General features: G+C 40.8%; 2 protein-coding genes across 5 annotated transcripts in view; one reads left to right on the top strand and one right to left on the bottom strand.

Annotated features, from left to right (window-relative positions):
• DUSP10 (dual specificity phosphatase 10) overlaps window positions 1-20,558 on the bottom strand; it is a 41,448-nt gene that overhangs the window by 5,763 nt on the left and 15,127 nt on the right. The window lies entirely within an intron of this gene.
• Window positions 19,579-20,558, top strand: part of MIA3 (MIA SH3 domain ER export factor 3) — a 935,339-nt gene continuing 934,359 nt past the window's right edge. Inside the window, exon 1 of the mRNA XM_050760985.1 lies at window positions 19,579-19,582. The gene's annotated coding sequence lies outside the window, so the exon portion shown is untranslated. The remainder of the gene's footprint in view (window positions 19,583-20,558) is intronic.

The following is a 20,558-nucleotide window of genomic DNA, read 5'->3' as shown; positions in this document are numbered from 1 at the left end:
GCTTATAAACTGTGCTTGTTTCTCCATTTTTAAAATGCAAATCTTCCCCTGAACAAGTGCAATCTCATTTTGGGAATGGATCTTAGGGAAATCATCTAACCAAAGACAGTTAGCTAGATACATGGAGATGGTCACTACAATATTATCTGTTTTATATATATTTTTAAAAGGCCAAGTAAAACACAAAAACAAATTAAAAGAAAAAAAAGTTATTACATTCATTCCATGGAGTATTATGTGGCCTTTAAAAGAGTAGTTGCAAAAACGATGTGAAAATAAATAAAATATTTTGGTTTAATATTAAATTTTTAAAAAGCTAAGTAAAAAACATTCAACAAAAGCTGAAGGACTGTACAAAAAATGAACAATTGTTTAAGTTAGGGAATTTATGGATCACAGTTTATTGTTTAAATTTTCTGCTAATATTTTTACACACAATGACATGCACAGATAAACCCAAAGGATTATTACAAAGCTCAAATTATATAATATACATGTAAGTGCTATAAAATCTGGATTGACATTATTAGTGCCAACTGAACTCTAATTCAAATCAAACAGAACTAGATACACTCTGGCTTTCCCTTTGAAAAGAGGGGGAAGTAGAAAACTCCTATTAGCTGAAAGCCACCAGAACACAACATCTACTACCCTCAAAGACAGATGGCTTGTGGCTGTCTTGATAGTTCCAGGAGATAAGGCAGAAAACCCAAAGCATGAACAAGAGGCGGTTATGTTGCAATAAGGACAGGAAGTCTATCTGTCCACTAGCCTCTGAGCCTAGCATATGTTCTTCTCCATTTCAAGTCTCATCTTTGACAAACCACAGCGGGAAACTCCAGACCAAAACCTAGACCGAGTCTCATGACTTTTCATAACCAATGGAGCCGGAGCTGGCTGCGTAAAAGAGAGAAATCATATTCTCCTTAAGGTATGGTTATGATCCAAAGAAAACTCAAAGGGCAATACTATGTTCACTTTACTCATCGAAAGTAAAAAGTCAAAACCTACCTCAGCTTTTTGAAAAGAAAAACAAGAGCTGTATACAAATTTCAGCTGATTTCTAGAATTAACCTCTGCCCTTACGTATGACAGTTCATTCTGCTAGGCAGTTATGATAATAAACTTTGAACCTGAAGAGAGAATTCTGAAGTAGAAAGAAAGAAAATATTGAAAATAACTTCACCAGTGAAGACTTAAAAAATAAATAAGATAAAAACTACCCATTGTCATCATCACAGCCTCCACAAAAGGGATTCTGAAGAGTTAAAATCTGCTCAGCTTTGCCTCCACAGAAACCCAAATTCCACACAGATTCTGTGATGGGAACCTAATTCACTTTTTTCTTCAAAGGCTGCAGTTGTTACATTTTTCCATATAAGATGAGAGGAAAGAACAACAAAACAAATTCAAAAGAAGTCTCTAAAAGCAGGGGAAAAACCTCTCTGTTCTTATTTAGGGTACTCAAGCTGTAATTTGTCTTAAAAGCAGCTAGTTTTAAAAAAAAATGCTAGAAAACCCCACACACAGAAAAAAGCAGCGTCCAGCTTTTTAAAATTCTGCCTCTACACCTCCTTTCTCAATGACATCAGCTGGAGGCTCCCCACCTGCCCAGTTGCCATAGCAGTTACACAAAGACATACAATGACATCAGTTGGCATGATATCAGCTCTTTGAGTGCAAACAATACAAGAAGAACTACTTTGTTTAAGGCCTTTGGTGCAACTGTGTTCTGGGGAGCCAATGATGTAATGCTAACAGGTGGCATGGGCCTTCCATTTGCCTAATGGGGGGAAAAAACCATGGGGAGTGGGGGGAGGAGGGAATTTGAGACAGACATGCAGAATGCTCCAAATCACAGAGCATGCTTATGTGCAAAAGTATGTGTGTATCGTATGTTTAAGCCATGTAGGAACTCTGTTCATATGATATTTGGAGGTGGGAGGGGTGGAGAGAAAAAGGAGATATTACAATTTAAACATATAAGGTAAACAAGGAAATTCTCCTTGAGGGGTCTGAAGAAATAGTCTCCTGTTCAACTGCCAGTATGCTAATCAGCTTGGGCATCAGTTCTCCATAAGGCTTATGCACAGCTACGTATTGCAGTTAAAAACTCTCTCTGTGGACGGTGCTTAAAGTAAAACAAAACAGTGGAAGCTCACAGTGGTGGCTTTTTCCAGAGAAGTCGGCAGGAAGGATTGTTTTCTTCTCTTGGGGAAGGGTTGAAATTGAAAGCTGGAGGGGAGGGGGAAGAGTAAAGCTAATCTGGTTTTTCTTTTCCAGTTACTTTCCCCCGACCCTACCCCATCAAATATCACCAGAGGCCAAAGTGACTGATCACTTAATGAGGAACCTTGATGATGTTATATTTATTACTATTTAAGAATATTAGAACATGATAATTAACAAACAAAGCAGGAGCAGTGTAGTATGGAGGTTAAGAGCAAAGGTCAGAGACAAACACACCTAGCTGCAGTTATGATTCTGCCTCCTAGCGGCTGTGAGACCCTGTGCAGGTCAGGTTCCCTCATTAAGCCTCAGTTTACCAATCTATTAAGTGGATGTAATATCATCTACCCAACAGGGTCATAGTTCAGGAAGGCTATGTAAAGGTTTTGATACACAACCAGGTATTCGATAAATAATGTCTTATTACCCCCAATATTATCACCTTTGTCGTAAATTCCAACTGATCTATGCAAACATCTAGCCCATGAGAGCCCTATGTGCAGTGCAGTCATTCAGCGCAGGGGTACTGAGTCTGGACTTACTGGGTTTGAATCCCCAGCACAGCCAAACACTAGCTATGAGACCCTGGGCAGGTTTCTCACCTGTCTATTCCTCTGTTTCCCTGTATACAAAATAGGGATAATAACAGTACCTACCTCACTGTACTGTTGTAATGATTAAAGTGGTTAATACAGTATTTTAAAACAATGTCCAGCACATTGTAAGTGCTTTTTCTTTCCATCACTTTGGGAAACTACCATTTTAAAGTTCTAAAAAAAAAAAAATCTGCTTGCTATAAAGACTCTATATAAGTAAGCTAATGTTCCTGAGTTTTTACTTTTAAAATTAGATTTAACAAAAAAGAATTAGGAACCAAGGTATCTGAGCAGTTTGAAAGTCTGCATAACATCCTTTTAACATAAAGAAAGCAGCAGCTCCCTATTTTTCCTAAACAAATACATCTGATTTTACTTTGTTGGTGCTAGCTTTCCTAATAAAGACTATGTCTTTGCATTTCTGGTTTTTCCACAGGATTGGATTTTGAAAATAAAACCGTTCTTCCCTCTTTCTTCCCTTCCTCTGATTTCTACCAAGGTGGCTAACTTCTCTATGTGCACAAGAGCCTGCAGTTATTAGTGCAAACATATTGTAGCCATGAGCAACAATGCTGGGGTGGGGTGAGGCAGGGCAAGGTGGGGGTGGGCAGCAAACATTTTCAAAGCTTATCTCAAAAGTAGGTTCTCTGCCAAAATGAGTATGGTCAGTACACTGATTCTAAATGGCAGCAACAAAGAATACCTAGCATCCCTAAAGAACTGTATGTGGAAATACTGCCTGCCAGTTTCTGCTAACACAGGCTTAGTTCAGTGACAGTCCTACTGAAGCAATGGATTCTAGTTTTAGTGGGAAACTTCTCTTGATAGATGCATTTCAGCTCCTGTTGCTGTTTTGGCTACTGCAGTCCTGGAAACAGAAGAGTCCTCTGTAATGTGATTCAGAAGCAATGCACGAGGTGGTGAGTTAAAGAAACCACATCCAAATGCAGAATCTATAAGCAAGAGATTTTTATATTCTAAAGGTGGACAGCACTTTCTGGTCTTACGCTAAGCTAGAAAGTGAGTTGTTTCCAGAAATTTAAGGAACACTGTCACTGAAGGTCAGCAAACAGAAGTAATGTCCAAAGACCAGGGCGAGGGGTGTAGGCTAAAATTGGACTCTTCCACAGTTTGCTATAAGCATATTGATCACCTCTCTCTGTTGCCTAGTTTTTCTTACTGAGTAACTAGTCTTTTAAAGTAAAACAGTACCTTGATGATAGCGGTTAAGATCATAGACTGGAGCCAGACTGCTTGAGTTAAAAATCCTGACTCCTATCACTTACCTTGTAACAAGTTATTGATGTCTCTGCATTTCAGTTTACATATCTGTGACTTGTATATAATAATATCTATCTCACAGAGTTCTCAATATGGATACAATGCTACATGAGAGTTAGGTGTTTTATTGTAAGTGGGAGAGACATTGGTGTAAGTTGGATGCTATTTTGTTTATACCAAGAACAGATGGATGCTATGATATACTCCACAGAAACAGTAGAACATCAGAGCCACTAAAGATTCTATAAGCACAAGAATCTTGTGGAAGAACAAAGCCTGGATGAACTGGAGCTGATGTCAGGCTGCCAAGGCTGAAATCTTCTTCAAAGACAGGGTCAGAGTCACTTCATAAGTTTCAGGGCAGAATATCACCTAACAGGAGAAACATGTGGTGGCAGGCGGTGGGGGGGGCAGTACCAGCTCCATCCACAAAGATTATTTCTACTTCTTGTTTTCTATGAAATGTTCTTTATACTCCATAGATGTGATTGGGTATTTTACAGTAGGAATTGGGTGTTTTACAGTAGGGTATTTTCAAGTTCACTTGAAATCATTGCTACTGTAAAATACCCAAGGAAGTGTTACTTAAATTGTCTTATGATCTTACCCCCAGGGAACTTGTATTTCTTTCCCAAGAAGAGTGAAGGGAGGCCCTATCAAACAGAGGCAGAGAGAGTTGAATGGGAGTGTTGTCTCACTAGGTATAAGGTATGAAACAAAAGATAAAGAAGTGTTTCTCTTACTCACGGGGAGAGATTTAGGAGGCTATGAGTCAGAGAGAAGTCTTCTTATGATCACGTCATTTGACTGCTTCCCTCAAACCAGTGTGGTCTGGCTTACATGTGAAATGCCTTATGTGTGAAAAGACATAAACAAGGAGGTATCACAAGCTTAAAATACACACACATATACATAAAACTTCAGATATATACATACAACATACTGGCATCTTGAATCCCATTGAGTATCCATCCACATTATTTGGCTTGCTATATTATTAAGTCTTTTAGGAAGATATATCTAAAAATATTTTAATCCCCCCACTCATGGGTTTTTTCCTGTGTGAAGGAAGCACAGTTATCTACAGATATATCTTAACAGCCAGCTCTAGAAAAGACAGTGCATGATATATAAAGCAGCAAAAAAAAAAAAAAAAAAAAAGCTTTGCCTTAGATTTAGAATAGTGGGTCTACCACATGCCAAGTGTGTGACTTTTTGAAAGCTATTGAAGTCTTCTGGTCTATCTTTCCCTAACTATAAAATAGGATACTACTACTTAGGTCTGTCGTAATGATTCAATGATTTTGTGTGCACAATAGCCATCCTGGTATTTTAAGAAGGCATTCAAACCCTGCAGCTATTTGAATGATTATCAAATGGAGCAGCAAAGCTAACTAGCACTGGAGATAGTCCGATGCAGGAAGATGACTAGAGACTACAGTGGTCAATGTCAGTGTTGCTAGAGATGAACTTTTGACGCTGGTACAGTTGCTTCAGAGCAGTGGGGAAAAGGAGACCATCCTGCAGAGGCAACCCCAAACAAAGGGCATCACCAGATAGAGAGAACAAAGCAGGAGCCATCGGGACAGCCCACTGTGGCTCTGCTCTGCTAAAAGTGTACTTAGTGTTGTTAGCCTAGTCTACACTCCATCACTGCCGGAGGAAGTGGCATGCAGAATGGGGGTTGGCGCTGGTGGTTAGTGTGGTCGCCCTTGAAAACCTCATTATATTTAGTTCTTTATGTCTCTGATTTTTAGAAGCCTTGAAAAAAAAAAAAGACTTTTTTTAGGCGTATCAAATAGCCAAAAATACATTTCTGGTATATTTTCTAAAAATATATGTATATTTCTAGAAATTTTAGAAATGGACATATAGAAAAGTTATCACACACACAACTTTTTCATACCTCAATTTTCTCAATAAGTTGAGGTGTTTACAGTTTTTCTTAGTCATTCTATAAAAACTTAGTTTCAACAACTTATTATACATATACATGCAGCCTCACTCTACAACTATAATAGCATTATTAATACATATTCTTTTAAAATATACTTTTCTCTGTGTATTTCCAAATTAAGAGCTTTAATAGAATTTAGGTTCTTGGAGAGCAGGACTAGTCTTATTTAAATCCCTTTGTACACAGGAATTAGCCCCAAGTCACATGAAGACAGGTGACTGCTGATGTGTTAGATACCAACAGGAGCTATAGGGAAAGAGGTGTTGAGATAGGTGGTCAATTTCTTTCTGGAAATAATTTACAAAAACTTAACAATAAAGAGATCTTCCTGGTGTTTTCCTAGTGATAAACAATAGGCTGAAATCACTTCCAGAATAGCCCTCCCAAAACAACCTTCCAATAATAAAAGTTGTTCATTTTTACTTAGTTCATCTAACCAAGTAGTATTTAGTAATGTTTTAAGAGAAAAAAAAAATCTGAAAAGTTGATACCAGAATTTGCCTGAATTTTGAGTTAATAGTAGTCTTTTCTTTGGATTGTCTGGACAAAACAGCATAATATAGAATACTGATGCTTCCATGAAATAGACATTGCTTCTGTTGTTGTCATATAATAACTTTGGTATCATAGTGATACAGGAGTTAAGAAGAAATTACTTAGGCAGATAGTGAGGGTAAAGAAGTCCTAAGGTTTTCCTTTTAATGAAGAGAAGCCCCAAATCATTTTCTATCAAAGAGTAGCCTGTAAAGTCGAGCTGCAGACACAGACAAGCAAACTGGTAGCTTGCACGGGTGGATGCCAGCAGGAAAGAATTACCTGGGACTAGGCATGTTCAAAATGGAGGCTCCATCTTCCCTTCTCTGCCAGCCACATGTAAGGTAAGGAGCAGACAAGATGGCGCCAGGCAAGGGGAGAGTTCATTTGCATAATAAGTTTAGGGTGGGTTGACCACCCTCCCCAGAGTGCTGTGTAAACCTCACACCTGGTCAAACCAATCTGTGAGCCCTACATAAATCAGACACCGCCTCCACAAGCCAGACTATAAAATCTGGTGCATCCACCACCAGCCGGCCTTTTTCCCCTGGGAAGTCCCCTCTCTCTCACTAAAGAGTGAGCTGTTTTCCTTTCTCTTTCTTTTGCCTATTAAGCCTCTGCTCCTAAACTCCTGTGTGTCCATGTCCTAAATTTTCTTGGTGTGAGACAACAAACTCCAGTTATTTAACCCAGACAAGGTAACCACTTCAACAGTTACTGTTGTTTCTCTCAGATCATGTCCCCTCCCTCCCACCCCAACATTAAAAAATCCAGCATTCCAGAAATAAGCTAATACTTGATGATGACACTTACCAAGAACTAAAACAGTCACTTTTGCTCCTTCCTAATCTTTGTATAATTAGCAATGTGCTTTCTTCTCGATTTTTTGTTCCATATACTTCTACTTTTTCCAGTCATTAACTTGTTTATCGGAGGGGTCTTGTGGTTTTCTTTTTTTTTATATTTTCGAATATACTGTTCCCTTCCTTGTTTGATAAAAACCTTTGCCATGCCCTCAATAGGAATAATTTTTAAAAAATTCTTGCACACATATTTACCTCAAAAAAGTGAACTGAGTCAGAAACATCCAATGATTTAGGAATTGTGATTTATGAAAATTGAAAATAAAGTTTAATTGGAGGCCTTCCAAGAAATGCTGACCCTGGAAAGTTTTTATCAGAGCTTTAAAGATTCCCCTCTGCTGCCACCACCCTCCCCTCCTGGCTCAGAAGTTGCCTCAGGACAGAATTGGTATAGAAAAGAGCTGGGGATTATATTTCCGCAGGCTGGAGTAGCTCAGTCCACACAGAAAAGTCAGCCTCTGGTTCCTACCCCCTGAAGAAAGGTACACTTCTCTTGCCCCCCTCCTACCATTTCAATTTTAAGGCTTTAATGAATAACCAATGTTTGAGCTACCACAAGTTTAATTTGTGTGTATTTGAATAACACAGGCAGATTGTTTTGAGAGGATACCTCCAAGTATGTAAAGATTGTTTTGAGAGGATACCTCCAAGTATGTAAATACAGCCTGTTTCTTTAAATCTGTTACCTCATTTATTTACATTAGAACAGAAAGCACTGCCAGAAGCAACAGCTGATGACAGTCATGTAATTTTCCACAAAGACAACAATTAAACAGCTTTGTGTTATTTTAATGAGCAGATGACTTTTATGTGAGCCAGATTTGAACTGTTAAGATCTCAAGAGTTCCCAGAGCCAGGAACCCCCTCAGGTTTTGCAGAAGTCAGTGAGACTCTAAGACTCTGGTTTCTTCCCCACCCGGGCCTTGGGTTTGGTCTCTATCTCTATCCCTCTTGCCCACTTCTCCTCTCTTCTCTCCCTCACCTCTTCTCCCAGGCTCTTGCTCCTCTACCCTGATCCCTCCTCCCTCCCCTCCCCTCTGCCTCTTCTCCCTCCCTTCCCTGACATCTCCCTTCTTCTACCCTTCTCTCCCTCTCCCTCCACCTTCTCTGTCTCTCATAAATCCATCAGCAGTAGATGGGAAGAAAACATGAAAGAGAGGCATTCTACCTGGAATACATTTTGATGCTTGAATTTCAAACGAATCCACAGAATATTTGTTAGACCTATTTTTAAAAAGTCAAAGGTGGGCTGGGAAGAGTGATTGAGCACTCATTCCTGCCAGCCAAACACACAGTAAGGCTCTGCTAATGCAGAGAATACCATCTTTAACTCACCCTCCCCATTCTGTCTCACAAAGGTTTCCGTAGGAACCATCTGAAGACACTGTGCGGGCATGGTTGACTTCAGGTCAGTCCCTCTGCCAGAGGGGCAGGGAAGTGCCTTCTGCTTTCCCTTAAGCCTAGTCTGGAATGGAAGGGTCAGAACAGATGTTTCTGGTGGATCCAGTTGTCCCCTCCATCCACACACCCTCCTCCCAGCCTGTGTAGTCCCTTTTTTTTTTTTTTCACCAGGATTTTATCTACTTCTATTGAGCTCCATTCTCACTGACAAAAATGCCAACTAAAGAAAATAAGAGTAAGTATTTTTGCTTTCCAGGAAAGGGTTTTGGGCTTCAATCAAGTGAATGGCTAAGAAGGGTACCTACCAAGATCCAGTCTGGGGGTGAGGGGTCAGGGGCTGACAGAAAGACAGCCAAGTTCCAGCCCCCATGTTCCTGAAAACTTGCAAGTTCATTTTTTTTTTCTGGTTTCTCTAACTGTACATGTCTAAACTTTACCTATGTTAGCACAGACCAACCAGTTCCCAGGGAGAAAGGCACACCATAAACACTCATATCAAGTCTGGGATTTGTTAACAGACATGCCAGTTACATTAACACATTTTTCACTGTTATAATCTCTTGTATTTAAGATCAAACCCTCCCCAAACATTCTGGGAGTTGAGGAGGTAAGTGACATGCTGCAGAGGCCCCTTCCCCGCCCCTCCCCACTCCCTCAGGAGGAGACAGATGAAAATCATAAACACAGATTCCAGAAGGCAGTCACAAATTAGGGTAAGTCATAATGGAAGCTGCTCTCCAGTTCCTGGGTGCTATGAGAGGGGACTAATTAGATTGGGGTTCATGGACAGCCCTTCTGAGGTATGAGAGGAGACAGAATCCAGGAGAACAGAGGGAGAGGGAACACCACACTGGGAAAGGCAGAGAACTCAGGGGGTCTCTGAGTGACTCAAGGGAGCCAAATGTGGGGAGGCACAATGACTGGGCAAGAGGTGGGCGGGGGGAAGGTCTAGGAGACGGGGAGGTAGGGAGGCAGGGACCCTCCTCACAGGGCATCCTAGGCAGGTTTTATTCTGAGTTCAGTGGGAAGCTCGTGAGTGTTCCAAAGTCCACAACAGGTGATCAATATGTGTTTGAAAAGAAAAGGGGGGGGGAGGGGAAAAGAAACAGAGAGAGAGAGAACGCACTGATTTACCAAATGGTGCAACTTACCTACACTCCAAATCCTGGGCAAAATTCATACCCTTTCCTTTTCTGAATGCATTTTTTGTGGCCGCTATGGACTGATTGTATCTCTCTTCCCCACATTCAAACACACACACAAATTCGTATGCTGAAGCCCTAATCCCCAGTGTGAGGTCATGAGGGGAGGGCTCCTGTGATGGGAGTAGTGCCTTTATAAGAGACAACACAGAGCTTGCTGTCTCTCTCTCTGCCTTGTGAGGGCACAGCAAGAAGACAGCTGTCTGCACGCCAAGAAGGAAGCCTTCACCAGAACCCAACCATGCTGGCACCCCAATCTTGAACTTGCAGCCTCTAGAACTGTAAGAAAATAACTTTCTGTTGTTTAAGCCATCCAGTCTATGGCATTTGGTTAAAGCAGCCCAAATGAATATAGTTCCACTTGTAATTCCCAGTGTAGCTTACTTTTAGAAATATAACGTATAATACTTACTTTTGAAGAGCCACACCAAAACTTGTGGGCTGCCTGAGAACAAAGCCCCTGAGAGCCAGCCCAACTTGGTATCATACCTTAAAGCCAAGCCAGAAATGGTCCAAGGTCAGAATGGGGCTGGCAGGGTGGTAGGGGCGGGGGCTGCAGGGGGTGGGGGTGTGCTGAAAGGACCAGCATGCCTATAAAAGGCAAGCCCAGTAAGCCTTGCAGAACCTTAGTTCCATGAACCAGCTGCATGCATGCACAGAAGCCCACTCTGCTCCCAAAGACACTTCCCTCCTCATTAGATATACCCCCTTTCAGATCAGCACTGGCACATGACCTCCATGTGGCATCCTTCCGGGCAGAAGAATATTTTAGCTGGAGACATTCTGCGTACTGCGGAGGCTACTCTATACCATGTTAGGGCTCCACCTTTTTTGCTCACTGGTCTCAAACTTAATACTGGTTAATCCATCAAGACGGATTAAAGGAGGGGGAAAAATCCATGAGATCATCCTGGGAGGCTGCAGAGAGAGGAATGTTAACAGGAGGAGAGTGCTATAAAACACAAAACCATATTTCTCCCAAGAGCTCAACCAGATATTCTGCATTATTGTTTAATTCTCTAAAGAGAGAGAAAACATTCTTGCCTTTCAGTGCAGAAGTTTAAATAATGGAGCACTGCTAAACAAACAAACAGAGGAAAGCCTAGTAAAGCTATTCATTAAACAAGCCCACTGTACAAAAGGAAAACTGTTGCTCAACCATCCACCCCGAGGACCAACATTTATCCTAGACCCCAAATTAAACACATCACAGCTTCACAGCAAAAGTATGTTTCCCAATGGGATTTAAGTAAAGTCCAATTAAATAAATCTTCAGAAATGTCACGCACGAGCCTCACGGGAGAGCATATTTCTACTGTGAAACATTCCCATTGGAAGTTGCATTCACAAAAGGTCCTCTAGATACATCCGTGACAGGAGGGGTGGGGGAAAGCAGGAAGCTAGCAAAGTTACACAAGTGAAGCCTGGATAGGGTTCCATTGCTAAAATCATGTATGGAAGTGCCCAGCCAAAAATGCTGCATCTGAGTTTGCTTTGAATGAAACCCCCATGTCCAACAAACGGCATTTATAACTGTGTATTTCAGTAGGATCTGGAGGTCAAGGAGTTGTGGCTTAGGGAATTCAGGAAGTGGTAGGGGAAAGGATCAAATGTCAGTATCGAAATTTGAATTGTTTTCCTGAACCCATGTTTCCACTTCACAAAAGACATAGTAACAACTTCCTCAAGTCACTGAGCTGGATTCTATATTTGGCGAATATAATGAGCAAGGTTGAGTACTAAAGGATCAACTTCCAGAAAGAAAAGGCATGGGCTGTCCTTAAACATGGATTCAGCCATGTCCAATGATCACACCATACCATGAGGGCTGAGCTTCGACAGGTCCACCCGAAGGAAGGTGAGGTCTCCATGCACTAAGAGACATACAAAGTTACATTGGGTTAAAAAAAAAAGACTAGCATGTCCTTGCCTGGGTGACTACCTTCTGAGATTAGGGGCAAAACAAAACAATTAAAAACACTGCTTGTCTCTGAGGAGGTGGGCTGGAATTACATATTGTCAATGTGGACTTGAGGCTAAGTGGAGGACCAGCCAAGTAATGGTCAGTTCAACCTGGGGCATGTGGAATGAAGCGCTGACCTGGGATGCACCCCATATCTGGCACCATCAGACTTTCGACCATTTTTCCTGAAGCCATGTCTAACTTTGCGCAGGGTAACAGAAGCCCTGACTGCAAGGACTCAGAGGGCAGCCCTTCCTTCCACACTAAAGAGACACTGGGTTCTAGCTCTATGACCTCTTTTGCCACCCCTATACAATCAGGACTTAGGGTAATCTTTAAGTTTTTCCCAACTCTGGTGTTCTATAACTTCAGTATAGCCTTGATAAAGCATATGATATATGATATATATGATATGATATGGTATGATATGACATGAATGAACAATGGCAAGAACAAAATCAGCTGTCAGAGGGTGTGTAAAGTCTGGGTGCTCTGCTTCCCACTTCCAGGCCTTTGCATTTGCTGTTCCCTCTTCTGGGAACTCCCTTCCTGTAGATCCTCACTGTGACAGTGTGATATGAAAAAATATATATTTGATCTCTGCCCCTGGTTCCTGTAGCATAGCTTCTAAAACTCTTGGAATCTCTGAAGTTATGAGTGTTTTTTGAATGCCAATGAGATGACTAGTGGCTGGGGGTCCCTAAATGGCTCCAGGAAGGGAGCTGGTCACCAGAAAGAAAACAGAGTAATTAAAGGGTTGGGACATTCAGCCCCATCCCCCAAACCTCCAGGGAGGAGACAGGGACTGAAGGTTGGGTTGATCACCAATGACCAATGACGTAATTAATCTTGCCTACGTAATGAAGCCTCCATAAACCCCATCCATCTTCTTCATCTGACTATCCATCTATATTCTTTGTAATATCTTTTATAATAAATGTGTAAACACATTTCCCTGAGTTCTGTGAACTGTCCTAGAAAATTAATGGGACCCAGGGAGGGAGCTGCAGAAATACTGACTTATAACCAGTGTTGGAAAGGTGGGGTAATCTTGTAGGACTGAGCCCTCAACCTGTGGGGTCTGAGGCTAACACCAGGTAGAGTCAAAATTAAGTTGTAAGACATTCTGCTGGTGTCTGCTAGAGAACTGCTCTGTGTGTAGGAGGGGAAAAATCCACAGAGGTGTTCTGAAAGTATGGTAGGAGAAAAATTTATTTTTCTTTAGACTCACATAGGTGATTCAGACCTCAGACCAGATGTGTTCTCAGAAAAGTCTTCCCTGACATTCAATTTACAGCCACCCTTCCAAATCTCTTTTTTCATTGACCACATTTTTTAGGCACTGTTTTTTTTGTTTGTTTGTTTTTTGTTTTTTTTTTGGAGACGGAGTCTTACTCTGTTCCCCAGGCTGGAGTGCGGCGCCACCTGGGCTCACTGCAAGCTTCGCCTCCGGGGTTCACGGGTTCACGCCATTCTCCTGCCTCAGCCTCCTGAGTAGCTGAGACTACAGGCGCCTGCCACCGCGCCCGGCTAATTTTTTGTGTTTTTAGTAGAGACGGGGTTTCACCGTGGTCTCGATCTCCTGACCTTGTGATCTGCCCACCTTGGCCTCCCAAAGTGCTGGGATTACAAGCGTGAGCCACCGCGCCCGGCCCAAATCTCTTTTTTCATATCATGAAGTTTTTAAGAGTTTCATTGTCTTCAGAACACTTATCACTATCTGAAGTTACCTATTTATTTCTTCCCTGTTTATTGTTCTTATTAAAATGTGGACCCCAAGAAAATCAAGATGTTCTTTGTCTTAGAGGAAATAGAGTATAATGGTTTGGTGCACTAGGGCCAGACTGTCTCCGCAACTTTCCAGTATGATCTTGACAAAGCTGTTTAACCTCTTTGTACCCTGAAATGGAGCTAATAATAGTACTAACAGGCAACAATAGTTATTGCAAGAATTAAATCAGCTACTACATTGTAGTTATTAATAGAAATTCTAAGTATTCACTGTTTAGCATCTGAATTGTATATAGTAAGTGCTCATTAAATATTTTTAGATTCAGTGAACATTGGAATGAGATGAGAGAGGACCAATTTATTGTAAAGCATCTGTTATATGCTGTTCAGCACTATGCTATGTATTTGCAAGATTTGATTGAAAAAATTACCCCCAAAGATAAATCTAATGAGGGAAAAGAGGAAAGAACATTAGGGAAATTCAGTGACAGGACTGGCAGAAGAAACATTTTCAGAACACACTGAAGATTGATCTGAACAATGCCATCCAGCTGTAACTTACACAGGCAGGTGCAGGACTGGCCGGGTGAATTCAGCACAAGGATTTATAAATCCTGGCATTCCAAGGCTGGGAAGGAGGGCTGACTAGGCTTATGAGGAAGAGGCAATTTACAGGGGTGCTGGGCCTCCCTTAAATGTGATAAATGGGCACCTTCCAGGGAGGGCTCAGATCCAAGGCAAATCACACTTGGTGGCCTCTTACCCCTTCTCGTCTCTCCTCGCCCCTACTCCTTGGACATTCTATATGAGTGATGAATGGTGGAGATGGATGGAAGGTAGTCACGAAAGAGAGAAGACGACTCAGGAGGGAAACTCACCCTGAGGGATGTCACTAGGCAGTAGGAAGGGCCGTCAATTCAATTTAATGTGCATTTATTAAGCACTAAATATGAAATGGGGGCACAGTACTCAGTATAGGGTATACACAAGCTAAGATCTAGGTGGGCCCTCCCAAGAGCTTGCTGGCCCTCTCACTTAGATGTGGTAAGCAGTAACAGATGATTCCGACAGTATCTTTCTTCACCACCCCCGGGTGGCCCTGTTTCTTCTATCTCCATTTGAAGGGATACAACTCTGGATCTGAAATCAGTAATTTGGGGTTCCTCTTATCCCTCTTACTAACTGTGCACCTTTGGGCAAGTTACTTGACCTTAAGACCATGTGAAACCACACGATCATATCATAAGAGCTATTTCTTCAAACACAGGAGTTAGTTCTCTCTTTTCTAAAAATAAGGGCTGTTACAGCCCTAGATCTCTCCAAGAGCAATAGCACACTATAATGCTCTTGAAAGGTAGAAAAAGGGCCTTGAAGCCTCTGGTCTTCTGGAAGGTGAGATGCTCAGGGACTGTGTGAGAAGTGAATGCCTCATGTTCTGTCCCTCTTCAGTTGGTCCTGATGAATTTGCTCTCCCCCTGTCAGAAACTGGGACTGAGACTTCCACAGTCATTCAGTGGCAGAGAACACTGCCTCATAGTTATCTGGTGTGAACTGTTCATAGTCTCAAAGCTGAACACCTCTGAAGAGCAGGTCTGGTGTGGTGGCAGATGAAAAGTGCCCAGGGCTGGCCTGTGTTAGAAAAAACAAGTCATATGGATTTCTTTTCGAAAGAGGCCTGTTTTATACATTCCAAAATCTTGTTTTATTCCTGGTTTTCACTGGTGAAGGAAACTTTCCTCCCAATAACTGCAGAGTTCATGTTGGACTTTTCCTAGAAATCTGCATTCTAAGGTGGCTCCAAGAGGTACTCATAGGAGTCAACTTTCTAGGAGCTGGTGACCTAAGAGGGCCTTGCAGAACATGGGCCGGACCTGAGCAGGAAACAGAAGAGTAGTGGTTACCAGGACCACAGACAAGAGGCAGTGTCTATTTTAAGCAGGAATGAAGGAACTAAACCAAAATAAATAAAACACATGGATCTTGGCTTAAAAATTCAAACAAAAGCCCCAAAAGAAAAAGCAACAATTGAATTAAATACCTTGTTTATGAAATGTAATAGGACATACCACAAAAGAGTAATTCCAGACAAGGCAAATGATTAAAAAACACAACAACAAAAAAATCAAAATATTCCTTACCCATAGTATCACCCTGTGTCAGCTTCCCATGAAGATCTCAATCCCAAAACCAACATTTAAGAATCCCTGGTATCAAAGAGGGGCCAACACATATCTCTGTTACCACCACTAACATGATGCTAACTGGGAGATGAAATAGAGAGGCCCAAGAGACTATAGCCTGAAGGGTTTTGAGTATGAAGGTCTCAGAGGCCTGCCTGCCTCCCAACTGATCCTAGTGGTCAAAAGCAGTTGCTCAAAGACTGAGTCATTTTCCAAGTCTAGAATGCAAATGGCTATTGTCACCAAGGAAATGGTGTTACAGAGATAAGCAAGTTAAGCTGCAGCACTTAGCTCTCTCAGCTGCTGTTTTCCTAATACATACATCCAAATAAAAGGCAGTCTATTCTTGCAATACTGCAATATAATTCTGAAACTGGCTAAGCAGAGTCAATGCAGACTCCACAAGTTAAGGCCACAGTCTCAGTAAGAATGCTCTCACTTCCAGACGCTAGCCACAGGTTCAGGGGTTCCCAGGCCACCTACATTTCTAACCAGCTGGTTATAAATTCTGTGGCTTCTACAATGCTTCAGGTTTGATAATTCACTAGAATGACTCACAGAACGCAAGCCCTATCCTTATGATAGCTTTATTATAAAAGCTACAAATCAGGAAGACCAGATGAAGACACATACAGGGCAGTATCTGGGAAGGTCCTGTATATGGGACTTCTAGGCCCTCTCCCTGTGGGATCAGGACACGTTACCCTGCTGACACAGCAATGTGTTCACTAACTAGGAAGTTTAATTGAGCTTTGGTGTCCAGAGTTTTTACTGGGATTCCATTACTTAGGCATAATTAATTAAATTATTGGCATTGTGATTGAACTCAATCTTCAGTCCCACTCTCCTCTGCTGAGGAAGATGAACTAATACAAAGCCCTGACCTTCTAATCATGTGGATGTCTTTCTGATGACAAACTCTTGTCCTGAGTCATCTCATTAACATAAACACAGGTGTGATCCAAGGGGCTCATCATGCACAACAAAGACACTCCTAACATTCGGGGAGTCCCAAAGGTTTAGAAATTATTTCCCAGGAACTGAGGACAACAGCCAGACAAATTCTCTATTATACAACAGTTTCTTAATGATGAAGAGTGTGGGCTCTGGAATCAGGCAGGTCTGAATTTGGCATTCTGCTGTGAGACCTTGGGCAACTTACCTAACCTCTCTCAGCCTCAACTGCCTCATCTAAAAAGTGGGGATAATAACAGTTATTACCACATTGAGATTGGCAACATTTGATAGACAAGTGATTCAGGCTACTATAATAACAAGAAATTTTTTCCAGTAGCTGCATTCAAGAAAGTAAAAACAAACAGGTAAAATATTGCTAACATATTTTTCTTAACATGTCCAAATATTATTTCAAGAGTCAATATCAAAAAATTACTAATGAAATATTTTACATTATTTTCTATATAAAGTCTTGAAATCTACTATATATTTTACATCTACAGCACATCTCCATTTGGACTGGTCCCATTTCAAGTGCTCAATGGCCACGTTTGGCTTGCGGCAAGGCTACTATATTGGACACTACAGGTAGATTTAATAATACTATTGCTATCCCCATTAAATGAGTTAATGCTCAGTGTCATAATTCTTCCCATTCTACAAATGTTAACTAAAATATGCATTTGTTTGCATGTGAATGTGTGTGCATGCATGTGGAGAGGTAGTGACCAATGACTAAAACCTAAGGTGCTATAAGCCACACTACACCAGAAGTCATGCGGTTCCCATGGAACATCATCAAATAGCCACTCTTTTCAGGAAAAGAAACACTTCAACTTGGGGAAGAGACGCTCTCTGATGGATTAACCGTAGCATGCTCTTTTATTTCAGCACTCCCACATCTCCCAGCACATGTTTTAATATGAGCCAAATCAAGTAGCCATGACAATAGCTTTGAATGAGAAAAGACACCCCAAAAGCAGTGCGTAGATACATGGGGATGCCTGAAGAAACTCAGAATGGCTTAAGGAGTGGAGGAAAGAAAAACTGCAGAGAGGAGCTTTGACTCATTGAGTCATTGAGCAATTGTTCCATGCCCTCTCAGGCTACCTCCCACAGCCACTGCCCAGCCAACAGCTAGCTGCACCCAGCCAATCACTCACGCCACTCCCTGGAAAAAGCTCCACATTGGGAAGCCAGAAGAATGTCACTAGCAAGAGATTGATTTCAAGGTAATTATTTAGGCAACTTTGTAGCATCTCATTCTCAGACCTAAAAGTATTCTCAAAGTTTGTTTTAATAAATGCATACATTAATATGAAATCTCTGTGTCTTTTAATAGTGATATCCCACATTCAGCTCCTCCCAATCTTTGTAAGAGAGGGCTTCATGGATGCCGTCACCACAGCATTCATCCAGTTCTTTCTATTATCACTGGAGCAGAAATGGGGCTTTCTAGCCACCCTCAAAGTAGGAATGAAGAGATTCACCTAATAAGTGTACATGAATAGATTTTTACATAATATGCAAAATTAATTATAATAAACTCAACTAATTCATGTATTTTATCAAGGAAGACAAGCTAATTATCTGTCAAAGAATTATCTCCTATTTAAAGGGCACTTTACCTCAATTTGGCAAAAAGAACTAATGGGGACTATCTTTCCATTCTGATGTGTTTTTACTGCCTGTGTTTGCTTAAGCCCCCAGAAGACCTCAGCACTACACAAAAACCTCAGGATTTAGAAAAGTTGGGAAGGAGGGAGACACAAACACATCTACTCAACATCTCACTAAGTCTACCTCTTGCGGTTTTTATTGTCCCTTTAAGGGTATTTTATCTACAGTGTAAAACTAGGAGTGACTCATATTTGTGAAACAAGGAGCCGTTGTTAGTCTTGCCAGATCATTCACTTCCACAGTAGCTTCTGATTTTTAATGGCGCTGAGTAGTGCCTCCACATGCCCTCACTCTGCCCACCAAAGAGGTCCAAGATCTGCAATATGTGCCTTACAGGACATGTGGTAAACACACAAATTCAGGATCAGTATCAAGACCTGTAGTCAAGGATAAAGATGTCCCTACAAACTCACAACTTTGATAGGTAGTTGAATCTTACATTCAAGAAAGTAAAGCAGAAGTTAAAAAGTGAAAGAGAATTGGGAGGAAAAATAAACTCAAACCGCCACTAGCATCCAAAATGGCAGCTAGTACCCATTTCTCTAAATGGGGAGTGCAGTTGGGTGGGAAGGTGGAGAAAATTCCAAACAAGGGTTTCCTGCAAGAGGTTTCTCTTGTCATATCAAAACGTTGGAAACAATCTTAATTTATATTAATAGGCAAGTAAGTAAAATGTGGTAATAAAACAGGTTACAGCATTAAAGAAGAAAATCTATGATGACAACACAGGAAGCAGAAGTACATGCAATGTAAAGTGAAAATGAATTTCAGTTTCTATATGAGAAAGCCTGCAAAACATGCACATATATGGGTGAAGAACAAAAAGAAACATAAAAATGAAACTAGGCCAGTCAGGGCGGGATTAGTAATATTATGTTTTCCTTTCTAAAATGTTCTTAATATCTTAACAATAAGTATATATAAAGTGTTTCTGCTAAGACTTTTATAAGATTTCCTTACATAGAAATAGTATATAATTTTTCAGCACAGCACTATTTCAGGGGGGGGAAAAAAAAAAAAAAAAACCTACGTAGTTCTCTATCCACCCCACAAGAAACATTGGGTTTTTCCAAACTTTTAAACAAAAAGATCTACCATGCATCAGAAAAGTATTTCCTACTTGTACTGCATTAGTGGTGACATCAAAGCATTTTACTGAACTATACCACTCATATGTCAGTTGAATATAAGCAGATTATGAATTATTATTGTAGATATTCAATATTATGGCTAATTTTTAATAAATGTTAGCTAGTATGCATTGGTTATTGTTTAAAGCACTTATACATATCTTATCTAATTCTCAATTGAGCACATGAGAAAAGAGCCATTACCCTCCCCATTTTATAGAAAAGCAAACGGAGGCACAGAAAAGTGAATTTGTCCAAGTTCAAAATTATAATAATTGGCAAAATCAGAATTCAGACTCAGCAGCCTGGTTCCAGAATCTGTGCTCTTAACCTCCAAACTATACTCCCTTCACTAGAAAATACATAAACTCCTTATAGGAAGGCTGAATACAAATATAAGGGAGCCTCAGCCGGCTCATTCAATCAGTCACTAAATACGCTCGTAAGAAAGGTAATGAGAAAAATTATGGAATGACCTGGCTAAATACTTGAACCCACAAGATTTGCTTATTTAACAACAACTCAGATACTAATCCGAAGAATTATATACTGGGTGGGCTTTTAAACGTTCTAAACTGAGAGTTAGGAAACATGAATCCTATGCCAGTACTGCTACTAGCTACTTAAATTCTCTTGGATAAGTAATCAGTTTCCATGTCTGTAAAATGGAATGGTTAGATCAAATGCTTGATAACATCTCTCACAATTCTGCAACACCATGTTCCTTGAAAAATGTCCTTCCTTTCTTTTTTAATTCAACATCGAGTAAGTGAATGCTTGCTGTGCAATGGACTATAATTCTGTGGTTTTTTCAACATTTCTAAAGTCATCCTGGGGTTGTTGTGGTTCAGAAA

This window comes from Macaca thibetana, chromosome 1 (assembly GCF_024542745.1).
Source record: "Macaca thibetana thibetana isolate TM-01 chromosome 1, ASM2454274v1, whole genome shotgun sequence".
NCBI lineage: Eukaryota > Metazoa > Chordata > Mammalia > Primates > Cercopithecidae > Macaca > Macaca thibetana.
The sequence above is the reverse complement of the archived record's forward strand: the minus strand, read 5'-3'. Positions and strand labels throughout refer to the sequence as shown.